The sequence below is a fragment of the Pongo pygmaeus genome, chromosome 11 (assembly GCF_028885625.2).
Source record: "Pongo pygmaeus isolate AG05252 chromosome 11, NHGRI_mPonPyg2-v2.0_pri, whole genome shotgun sequence".
Lineage (NCBI taxonomy): Eukaryota > Metazoa > Chordata > Mammalia > Primates > Hominidae > Pongo > Pongo pygmaeus.
Genome location: NC_072384.2, coordinates 45,670,855 through 45,683,492, shown reverse-complemented (window position 1 = coordinate 45,683,492; position 12,638 = coordinate 45,670,855). Strand labels below are relative to the sequence as shown.

The 12,638-nt window shown below is 36.1% G+C and overlaps 1 pseudogene; it reads right to left on the bottom strand.

Annotated features, from left to right (window-relative positions):
* Positions 1-588: 588 nt before the first annotated feature.
* LOC129031551 (large ribosomal subunit protein uL22-like) overlaps positions 589-12,638 on the bottom strand; it is a 70,668-nt pseudogene continuing 58,618 nt past the window's right edge.

Below are 12,638 nucleotides of genomic sequence, written 5' to 3'. Positions count from 1 at the left end.
GGCCAAGGCGGGCGGATCAAGAGGTCAGGAGATCGAGACCATCCTGGCTAACATGGTGAAACCCCATCTTTACTAAAAATACAAAAAATTAGCCTGGCGTGGTGGTGGGCGCCTGTAGTCCCAGCTACTCGGGAGGCTGAGGCAGGAGAATGGCGTGAACCCGGGAGGTGGAGCTCGCAGTGAGCCGAGATCGTGGAGACCACACCACTGCATTCCAGCCTGGGCGACAGAGTGAGACTTTTCGTCTCAAAAAAAAAAAAAAAAAAAAAAAAGAATAACTGCTTATTTTGAGACTATTCAAGAAGGTACTTGGTGGAAATAACAGAAATTCAATTTTGGTATACTTAACTAGGATGAAACTACCTTTAGAGAGTGCACTTATAATAAATGATCTTAAAAATTTAACATAAAATATTGCAGAGATGAAACTATGCTAATACATTTAATCATTTGTTTTAGACATCCATTTCGCTGTGATAGCCCCTGGATAGTCTCACAAATACACAGCAGTCACCAACTGCCAGGGCCAAGTGCATTCATCAAAAGACAATTTATCATTTTCTTCATAGATCCAAGAAGGGTCAGGGGTCACTGTAGTGTCCACAGGCCAGTTTCCACACTTTGTAAGACTTGTGGAGATTTAAAAACAACAATAACAACAGCAACCTTATGAGGCAGTAGGTGGTCCAAAGTATGGCTGGAAGTGGGCAAAAGTGCTAAAAGAAAAAAAGAAAAACTTTTGTCATATTTAATATAAATAATTAATCTCTTTTCATTCTACTACAGGCTTTTCTGGAGGATTCCAAGAGCTTTCTCCAATGTCTCCCCTTTCTACTTTGGTTAATCCTTCACATTGCCATCTAAGTTATGGTTTTAAAATGCAAATATGATCACATCCTGTCCCTACTTAAAATCTCTCCGTGATTCAGATCATTTCTTCTTGACAGACTAAATGGTCTTTAATCATCTAACCTCAATCTGTGTTTTCAGTAAAATTTTTCTGATCTACCTTCTTTTGGACACCATGAAATCACCTCATGCTTCTCTCTTCTCCAAATAAGCATTTCAATATATACCTACATTTTTATGCATGAGGGTTTTCTCTCATTCATTCTGTTTGGAATGTCTTTCCACACATTCTCCAAGGGTCACACATCTCTTTATTCCAGGGTTGCCAGATTTAGCAGATAAAAATAAAGGCAATCTGGGTAAATTTGAATTTCTAATAAACAATGAATAATTTGTTAGTATATGTCTCATGCAATGATTTTATATACCCCATAAATAAAGCTTGCTATCTTCCCCATAAGTAAGCCTTTGAACTCTATATGTGTTCAGTTTTTTAATTAGCTAGTGGAAACTCTGGTACATAAAAGATAATCAATAATTTTGGTTGAATAAACATATATTGCCTTTTATGTATTGTAATATTGTTTTAATTTACCGAAGTATTTCTAATAGTAAATAAAAATGCAGACAGTATTTTGAGCTGTCAGGTCCACTCAGATTTCTGAAATAATCAAAAGGACTTTGCTACAATTACACAGCAGGGACTGGATTTATTATGTAACAGGTAAGAATTCTGGCTAGACAGCCTAGCTGTGAAATCTAATTTAACCACCTAGTTCCTCAGTTTCTTCGTCTGCGAAATGAGGATAATAAAACCAGATCACTGGGATAGATTTTACGGGTTAATAGATGTAAAGTTCTTAGGAGAGTATGTAGCAAGCTTTATGTAAAAGTAAGTCTTTATATCAACCTCAAATATAGACACCAAAAGAAGCAATCCCATCAGTGATCCTAATATATCCAAGAATATAAATATCTGTGCATCTAATCAGCTTTTTATGTCTTCTTTCCTTCTCCTGATACAAACTCTTCTTCCCTCTGCTCTAAGGTCCAGGACAATGATTCATACAGAATCACTCATCACACTTCATCAGGTCCACTGACCTCTGGCTTAAGGTGGGGTAGTTGGTGGAGAGAACTGGCAGGAGACTAGAGGAGGAGAGTTTGCTCAGGCAATATACGGCCCTGGCACCTGAGCCCTGGGGTCATCTCCTCAGCTGGCTGAGTTCCAGGATCTGAGGTCAGCAGCTCTTGGCAGGCGCCCTCTCCACCTGGCATTCTGTGTTCTGTGACTCTGGGTTCTAGCATCCCCCTTCCCCTTCATCATTCAGGCCTAATGCTGTTGTCATCTCATTCCTATCAGCCCCAGGTTTCTACTGTTCTGATAGTTGCGTTACACATTGCCTATATCTTTGAAGATAGTTCATTCATTATACTTTTCTCAAATGTTCCCATCCATTCCCCACAAGGACCCTGATCAAAACAGTACTTATAAAACATAATTTGATTTCAGAATCTTATTATAACTTATTTTGCTTAAATATTTGCAGATCTTCAAAGATATTCAAACACCTCATTTGCCAAAATAGTTTTATTATGTTTATCATGGTCATTACAACTGGCTATTTAAACTGCATTTCCTCAAGAATATTGTTTTCACTTCATGACAGTCAATGTTTGTTTGTTTGTTTTAATTTGACAAATTGAGAAAGTCAATTGTTTGTGGTGGCATTGAAAACAAAGCAGCCTTCTCCAGATATTAGATTAGGTCCATAATATGGAGATTAACTAAATAGTAATGTATTGGTCTGCCTGGAAGTGTAGCTTTTAAAGCAGTCACTTGGATTCTGGCAGAACTTATTTAAAATATAATCTGTTCTATTTACAGAAATGTTTTGACAACTCATTTAAAACAATAAAATTGTCTTTCCAAGTGGCAACTGTTTTAATTCGACATTGCAAACAATGGTAGGCAGGCTGGGGAATGCATGGATAAAAGTAACGGCAAATGGGGAGGAACTGGAAAATAGGATTTATCTTCTTTGCATTTGCCCAAGATGTTTTTCCCATAGCAGTCACTTTCAAATGCAGTTATAGAAATAACAGAAAAAGAGAGGAGAATGGGAGGTGGGGACTGAGGGGAGGAAAAGAGAAAGAATGAGAGAAGGATTGAAAACTAGAAAAATTTGACAACTGAAGTTTTTTGACTCATGAGAAATTTGGTTGTATTTAAAAATATATTGTACTTAAAAATTATACTTAAAAATCTATTCTACTTAAAAATCTATTGTTCTGGTCAATACATTATATTGATTTATATTTTTTCACCAGTAAAATGGAGAATACATACATTTATTTCAAGTAGAACATTAAAAAATGTATTATTGTTGCTGGGCGCGGTGGCTCACGCCTGTAATCCCAGCACTTTGGGAGGCCGAGCTGGGCAGATCACAAGGTCAGGAGATCCAGACCATCCTGGCTAACATGGTGAAACCCGACCTCTACTAAAAACACAAAATATTAGCTGGGCGTGGTGGCGGGCGCCTGTAGTCCTAGCTACTCCGGAGGCTGAGGCAGGAGAATTGCTTGAACCCGGAAGGCGGAGCTTGCAGTGAGCCTTGATCACGCCACTGCACTCCAGCCTGGGTGGCAGAGCAAGACTACGTCTCAAAAAAAAAAATATATATATATATATATAAAATATATATATATAATTGTTATAATTAATAAAGCAATATTATTGAATATTACATATCATAAAGACATTTTGTAAGTTGAGGATTAAACTTGCAGTTATAACAGACTTGTAAATATAAAAATATTTTTGATAAAATTATAATTATATCTAAAATAAACTCATAGAGATTCTTACCTCACATACATTCTATTGTTAAATCTGGGAATTCATAAATTGTATTTCTACTTAGTATTCTGCTGACACTAGTTTTGCTGCTAGGTACAAGAAAACAAATCTTGGAAAAATTTTTAAAAACTTGTTAAATATAAATGCAGCTTCACAAGGTGATGGATAATAATACAGTTTGCAGTTTCTTCTAGAACTAACTAGTCTTAGAAAAAATCTATGCAAATTACATTCACATATATTCCTCACTTCAGAAATGTCGTCCAATTTTTACATTCAAAGTATATTTTAATTCCTGAGGCCTTACAGCGTAAGACTGTGTGTGTGTGTGTGTGTGTGTGATCATCCTAAAATTCACTTCCTTTTATGAAATCCAAACAATGGATGCAAACCCAAATGAATTTTCCATTCTCAGAGGAATTCTTCCCAGAGCCATGAAGCCCAAGTAGGCAGTCACTCACTGCCCTTTGAAAACAGGCAGACGATGTCTAGTTTGAAGTAACAGACTTTTGGCAATAGTAAAAATTTAAAGGACCCGTGTCTGGTTTGCAGGAAGCAAAAAGTGATGGAACTAAAATGAATCGAAATGATTCAGATGTCAAATGGGAATCTCTTCCAAAATTAAGATTCATTGAAACAATAATGTCTCTGCCAATGCACTGTATTGGTGGGACATAGAAATTTTATGTTTTGGAGAAATAGCCAGAGGAAAACCAGCTGAAACTGCAGACAGTGTATCTCATTCATAACTCCACATTTTCTGGTTTTCTCTTGATGTCCTGTCCTAAGTAGTGCTAGGAGACACATCTTCTTCCATTTTACCACCAATTAATTGGAAAAAAGTGCATTCTGTACTATGTGATTCTTCTGTTTACCTTTTTCCTAAGGGAGGAGGATCTTACAGGAATGTATCTGGTCTAAATATAAAGAAGAAGCTGGGGCAAAAGGTTTATTTTACTCACATTTCAACTTATAGGCAAAACTGAAATAGATCCTCTAAGGCAGTTGTGGTTCATACGTAAAATAACTGATCCAATATTTTTAAAAAAATTGGCTTTTAGTGGGTACAAGGCTGTGGAGCCATGGAAAATAATCATTCACAGAACTCCTGACAGTTTTAATCACAGGATTCTCTGCAATGACTGGAAGAAATTGCAGGGTCACTTGTTCAGGGACAATTCAGAAACTGATGCAGCCTCACAGGATGACTTATATGGAACTGGATCACAACAAATAGATCATCATTGAACTGACTTATTTGTCCTAAAGAGGCATATGTGCATGCATCTACAAAAAATTGCGTATTGTGGGATGAATCAAGTTTCTTCACTTTCTTCAAACATCTTACTAGTTTACCTATTAAACATGAAATTTCCATAGTAGAATAAACCTGATATTGTTTTTCATCTAAGAGTTTGTGAAACTGAAGTTGAATTTAGACCATATATATTATAAGACAAAGAGATCAATCATTTCATACTAATCCATATGTAACTCTAAACCCAAATCGCTGCAAAATAAATTGGCAACTACCATATACTTTCTAATATGCTGCCCGTTATGGAGCTAAGATAAACTAAACCAGGGATTTAATTACAAATGAAAGTCAGAGGAATCTGAAAGAACTAAGAGACAGGATAAGAATTTATTGTAATAATACACTGAAAGCCTCTATCTTTTTTATTTCTTCTTTCATAAACTCTCACATTTAGATACTAGTTTCTAAAAATTTACCTCAAAATCCCAAAATGCCACTGAGGGAATTAATAGACAATATCTTCTCAGATTATTTAAAACATTCCTTATGAATGCAAACAAAAAACAGGAAGTATTTTCATGCTCTAGTTTCATCTATGCCCCAGCCATTCAGTGATTATAAAGATAGTTGTCTCTCTTGCTTGCAAAATACCTGTCTTCTCTAGCCCAGGTGGTACCTATGTGCACAAGAAAAAGAGCAGATTTTCCACAAGACACTTAATAAAAATGACCACACATATTAATGACCGTCTTTTAGAACTGTGCAGTGCTCAACCTCGAAAACAATATATGCATACAGCTGTTTTATACTTTAATTTTCTATACCTCAGGTTTTCCATGAAGAGCTTGCATATCTCTCCCTACTATCTTAACAGTAAAGAAACACACACTCACATCTAGAAATGCATCCTGGAAATGAAACTCCCTTAAAAAGTGATGGCTCATCAGGACATCCACCACACTTCTCACTGGTTACAGTGTTTAAAACCAGATTTTGTTCCACTGTCATTGGAAAGCATCACACTAATTTGGTAAATTAGTGTGATATGTGTAGTGATCAATATACTACATTTCATTTTAAGATGATAATCTAATAATACATTTAGAGATGTTTTTATATGCATGCCACATTCTCAGATTCCTATGGAGAAGCAATTCCTGTCAATTCTCAATATAGACTAATGCCAAGTAACATATAAGAAACAGACTCAGAATATTTTCCTGGCAAAATAAGTCTAAAAAACTAAGAACTTTGTGTTCTAGGACTTTTAGAATAATTCCACAGCAAGATCTGCTGTTACAATGAATTTGTGAAAACTAGAGCAACTTACACATATTTTGCTATATTGAAATATCTAGAAACAGATATGCATTTCATATGTATAAAAGCATAGATTGCTCTATGCGTTAATCATGACCATTTGTGTGCATTTTTTATTTTTATTACCTAGGCTCGGAGCAAACTTTGCAAAACAGACTCATAACAAACATGTAAAAGTGGAATAAAAAGCACATTCCCCATAAAGTGCTTGCACAGCACAGAAATGTAAAATTTTGGCATCCAGTCAGTTTTGTGTGGTATAAAAAACTTCTTATATTTAAATCCTCTGTATTTTACCAGTCTTTTTATGTAAAACTTTAAGTAGAATTGACTGTTTATCCCGGGTGATTAGGCCACGTGAAACCTTCCAGGTTGGGGAGCTCTCACTTTACTCTGTTTTCTATCAGCACTCCTAGACTACTGGCATGTGGGGCCAATTTGTTCCTTCTGCAGAGAAAGAAGAAGGGGTTTGGATTTAATTTTAAGCCTTGACATAAGGTTTAATTTGCTAAAAAGGGGACGTATGCCATTGTAAATCTTGGAGGAGACACTAAGGTTGTGAGAATTGTCAGCCCAATCTGTTTTAAGCATTGTTTGAGGTGTTTGTGAAAGAAACTGTATTTCTTTCCAGACTCCACTCACCTAATTGAATGGATGCTTGGTTGCAAATACAATTCTATTCCTTATTTTGATCAACTATTTTTTTGAGAGAAGTATGACAAATTATAGAAAGTTTTCATATAAAATATGTGTTTATAGTAGACATGCAGATTAGATAATGTGCTATGAGTATGAAATTCATGCCAGGGCAATACTCACCTTATGTTTTAACATCTCAATACAAATAGAGGAAAAAGAAATACAATTAGCTGAATGGGATAACTCAATAAAGAAATATAGGAGATTCTTAACCGAGAAGATTATTTAACATTGAGTGGCGTTCATATGGAAAGCTAGACAATCTTTTTTTATGTATATAATTTTTAATTAAGATAGACTCACATTGACCTATAAGGTTTTGTTTATTTGTTTGTTCGTCTCGCTCTGAAGCCCAGGCTGGAGTGCAGTGGTGGGATCTCAGCTCCCCAAAACCTCCACCTCCAGGGTTCAAGAGATTCTCCTACCTCAGCCTCCCGAGTAACTGGGATTACAGGTGCGTGCCACAGCACCCAGCTAATTTTTTGTGTTTTTAATAGAGACGGGGTTTCACCATGTTGGCCAGGCTGGTCTTGAACTCCTGACCTCAAGTAATCTGCCCACCTCAGCCTCCCAAAGTTCTAGGATTACAGGCGTGAGCCACCGCGCCCAGCTGACCTGTAAGTTTTACTTGGGAAGATTATTGATAAGAAATGAAGGAATGGGGCTAATTTTACCCTTGTTGCTGCACTGCATTCTCCATCCCAGAGGCATTTGTAAGTGTAAGGGGCTTTTGGATCTTATGATGACTGAAGGGGATGCTGCATCACATAGTGAATGGGCACCATGAATAGAAAGTTCTGCAATGTACAGGACATATCTGTACTGTGTTGTACCATTTCTGACATTCCTAGTATGCCAATAACTCAGTTAGAAAAAATACATAAATATCTCTTTTATTTACTCCTAGAATGGTATTAATATGTGTGCATATGTGTGTGAGATGTGTTGTACATGTGTTTAATATTAGAGAAACAACATCATCTGACATTGGAGATCACTAATTTTAGAGATATCCTAAGCTTGTAATCGACCAATTTGAATGTTCATCTCATCTGGAAATGCCTTCACAGACACATCCAGAAATAATATTTTACCAGTTATCTGTGTATCCCTTGCCCAGTCAAGCTGATACATAAAATTAACCATCCAAAGGTGGTTCTAAAGAACATTGCTGCAAAACAAAGCAAAATGAAATATAATAATACATAATAACAAATATGTATTTTTGATTTATGGTTTAAATATTAGCAAGTATTATTAACTACCGTTTCTTGTGTGACTTTAGACCAACTTTCTACAAGAAACTATTTCTATAATGTAATTATATTACAATTCTATAATTTTTCTTGCAAATGAGCACTGATTAGGAAGAAATATTTTTAAGAATATCAATAGAGTCATATGGATGCTACTAAATTTCTGAGAATCCTTTAATTTAATTGCAAGCATTGAAAGTGTGTATAAAACTTCCCTATCCTCAAATATGTGCTAGATATCTTGAGGGTACTTGTGAAGCACATGGCATCAGACCAGTCTTTGAGAAGCTTGGGTTTTAATCAGGAAGAAGGCAAGACTGACACATGTACTGTTGTTCATCAGGCAAATACTGTAGGCATCTCCACTGCTCTGCAGGATGGAATGTTGCAGTAAACAAAACAGACTGAACAAGCCATGATGCTGGTGTTCTAAGGGTTTGAGAGAGTGAAGAATAAAATTAAATATTTAAATATTTAATACCAGATGGGATAAAGGTTATAGAGAAAACAAACCTATGCAGGTTGCTAGACAGACATGGGCAGAGAGTGTTCCAATTTTAAATAAGATGATCAGAATTTTACATTTCAACACAGACCTGATGGAGGCAAGGAAGTCAACAGCAAGTAAAAGATTCCAGGTAGAATAGAAAATAGCACCAAGAAGCCCAAGAGCTAGAACTAGGCAGGTAAATTCAAGGAAAAGCAAGGAAGCCAATATAGCTAGAAGTGAGTGAGTGGAGGGAAACAGGTCGGAGATGAGTCAGACATAAAAGACCTAGATCACATGGGCTATTTGGACATTTAAGGACTTTGGCTTTTACTGAGTGAATTAGGACGCCACTGGAGGGTGCTGGAAAGAGGAGTGATCTGATGATGTGATATGACTTCACAGTTGTATAAGGATAACATGGCCTGTTGTGTTGAGCACAACCTTCCCTCCCTACCACCCCTCACTAAGCACCCCAAGACTCTAGGAAACACAGAGATCAATATGGAGATGAAGATGATGGTAGCTGTGGCCATAGAGAGACATGGTGAAATTCTGGATATATTATTATGCACGAGCCAACAGGATTTGCTCCTGGATTTATTGTTGAACATAAAAGTGAAGTCAAAGATGATCACAATCTTGTTAGGTCTGAGCAACTGGGAAGAGAATTTATAATCGACTGAGATGGGAAAATCTCAAGGAGCAGCTTTTCAGAGGAATAGCATTAAGAATTTGAACCTGGGCATGTTAAGTTTTAACTGCATATTTGGCATCAAAGTGAAGATGTCAAGTAGACAAGTGCATGTATTCCAGTAGACTGGAATTTAAATCAAAACTAGTCTGCATGGCTGTGTGGCTTTTTTCTAGTGATGTTAATCCACATGGGTGCAAGGTGTTTTGTTTATCTATTGGTACTTAACAAACTGCTTCAATACCTAATGCCTAAAAACTACAATAATAATTTATTTTGTTCGTGGACCTGAAATTTTGAGCAGGGCTCATAAACTAGTATTCATCTCTGCTTCATAAAACATCACATTTATCTATATATACACACATCTATATATATACACGTACATACACACACATCTATCTATCTATCTATCTATCTATCTATCTATCTATCTATCTATCTCTATATATATATTTAGAGAGAGAGAGAGAGAAAGAGAGAGAGACGTACAGTGTTGCCACTACTTATTTTATTTTATGGGACATACCTTCTTGTAGAAGAAAAAGAAAGGGGCTGTGAGAGTAATCAGAGGAGAAAAAGAGCACTTGAAGAATCTTATAACAGGAAAGAACATAGCACATTGGAGGAACTAAAGGCAGACCAGGGGCTGAAAGCAGGAGGCATTGGAAACCATGTTTCTAAAAGAAGCCTGAGCGATTTGTAGGGTACAGATTCTGCAGGGTCTTATAGAGTAGATTAAGTATTTAGTTTATATCTTTAGAGCAATGGGAAGGAATTGAAGTGTTTAAATTAATGGGTTGATAGGATAATACATGTACTCAGTTAATATTTGTGGAAAAAATAATGTAATAAAGAAAAAAAGAAAATAAAAACATAAGAATAGTGATGTTAATTGAGAATAGAAAAGTTCAGCAATAAAATGGTATCTCTATGTAAGTATTAGTTATACGCTACTAATTATATCTTATAGATGGACATTTACCAACAGTGTGTAAAGTTGAAATTTGCCATTTCTCTAGAATTTTGAATATGTCACTCTCTGTGTAACACTGGGGCACCAAGGTATCCAGCATCAATAAAAATAGTTATTTGTGTCAGTTTTTGAAAATTTTGCAGAAAAAAAATGCCTGGACAGACAAATATGTGGATAATATATAGGCATGGCATACTTTTGGAATTTCTAAGCATTTTTCTCTACATATTAGGACAAAGTTGTTGGGACCAAAGCAAAACAAATTCATTGACCACTATCACTAAAAATAAAATAAAATAATAAATAAATAAACACAAACAAAAAAACCCACACAAAGATGGAGTACACCTTTTCGTGCATATTGGGTTGAGAATATTTGGCCTGGGTATACATAAAATTAGAATTTAACATTTATTGAGTGCTTACTCTGTGCCAGGTAGAGAGCTACAACTTCTCATGGATTTGGTTATGTAATTCTCCCAGCAACCCTAGGAGGTAGGAATTATTACATTCTCTTTTCTTTGCATATGAAAAAACTGAGACCCAGAAATGTTAACTTTGTTTCCCCAGTCACACAGTTAATAGTAAATCCTTCATTCAGGAGTTGAACCAGGATAGGCTAACTGTCCAGTGCCACTTTGTAATTACAGATGAGCCATCTAACACTCATTCATACAATGTAGATTTACTGCCCATCTACCTTTTTCCAGCCCTAGCATGGGAACTACAGCTTTCTAGAGGACAAAACACCTTTGCTTAAGAATCTTACCATGCTTCTTCATCTTGATTCCTGTAGACATCAGTAATTTACCTTTAGTTGTTTTACCATGGGCTATGAATTATGGCAACACTGTGATTTTAATTTAAGTAGCATATTTTAGTGTCTTAAAAGATATTTACAAATATATTCTGCTTGGTAATGCAATTGACTGAGAAAGGTTGTGGTGTTTTGTCTCAGCTGTTAGACTGCTTAAATATACATCCTTTACTTTTCCAGACTCTAGAGAAACATCAAATTAGTTTAAAGTGTGTTTCATTTTGTTCAGTTGCTCTGAAACTCTCTCCTTGCTGTTAATAATAATCATCATTCTTTCTTAGCTGTCTGATCAGATAGTAAATTTCACCAGTTGATCAAATTGGCCCAATGGGATAAAACAGAAATCTTAGTTACATTTATATTACTTAAAGTCCTACTATAAAGCAGGGCTTCTTTTCACTCTTTTACTTTATGCTGTGTGTGAAATTATGTCCTCCATGCACCATTGTTATGGAATACATCAGAAAAAATGAGAAGCCACAGCCCCAGTCACCTTATCTTGCATGCTAATATTGTTTTCATAGGCTTTCAATGTATTTCCAATATTTTAAACATTGAAAACATTTCAGTGCAAAGAAGAATTACATGGAATACAATTTCATGTTATAGAAGCATGTTCTATGAAATCTTCAATATTAAATGTAAAATATAATAAACTCTAAGAAAAATGTGAGAAACAGGAAGGGAACTGACATGGATTTAATATTAGGCTGATAGTGAGCTAAATCTTTCCCCTAGTATTATAAAGAACTAAAATTTATTTTTACATAGACATGTAAAAATCAAGTTGCTGATTATCATATCCAGAATGCACAGAGATAGACATGGATTTAGAATAAATGTTCTGCCTTTATTGCAACAATGATGCTCCTGAGGCTCCTGTTGTATTCTTTTGTTGGAGTTAGTCTTTGGGTGTTTCTTTCCAAGAGATGTGATACATCCTGCTGACCATTCCTCTTTCTCCCAAGCATTTCCACATGGAATCAATGTCTGGTTTGGTTTATCGCTGCTGACCATGTCTATTCAATTGCAAAACAATTATTTTCTACCCAAGTGGTAAAGTAAGACTTAAAATTCTTTATTCGCTCAAGAAACATTTATTAAGCATGAGCTACGTATCAGGCATTGACAGCCCCATGTGCTCACAATCTATCGATGAACAAAACAGATGCATTCCCTTTCCTTATGGAGTTTACATTCGAGTAAAAACAAAACAAATAAACAAACAAAAAACTACTTCGAAAGAGCTAGAAGCAGAAGGATAGCATTTTCTCTTTCTCCCTTCCCTTCCCTTCCCTTCCCTTCCCTTCCCTTTCCTTCCCTTCCCTTCCTTCCCTCCCCTCCCGTCCCCTCCCCTCCCCTCCCGTCCCCTCCCCTCTCCTCTCCCTCCCCTCCTTCCCCCTCCCCTCCCCTCCCCCT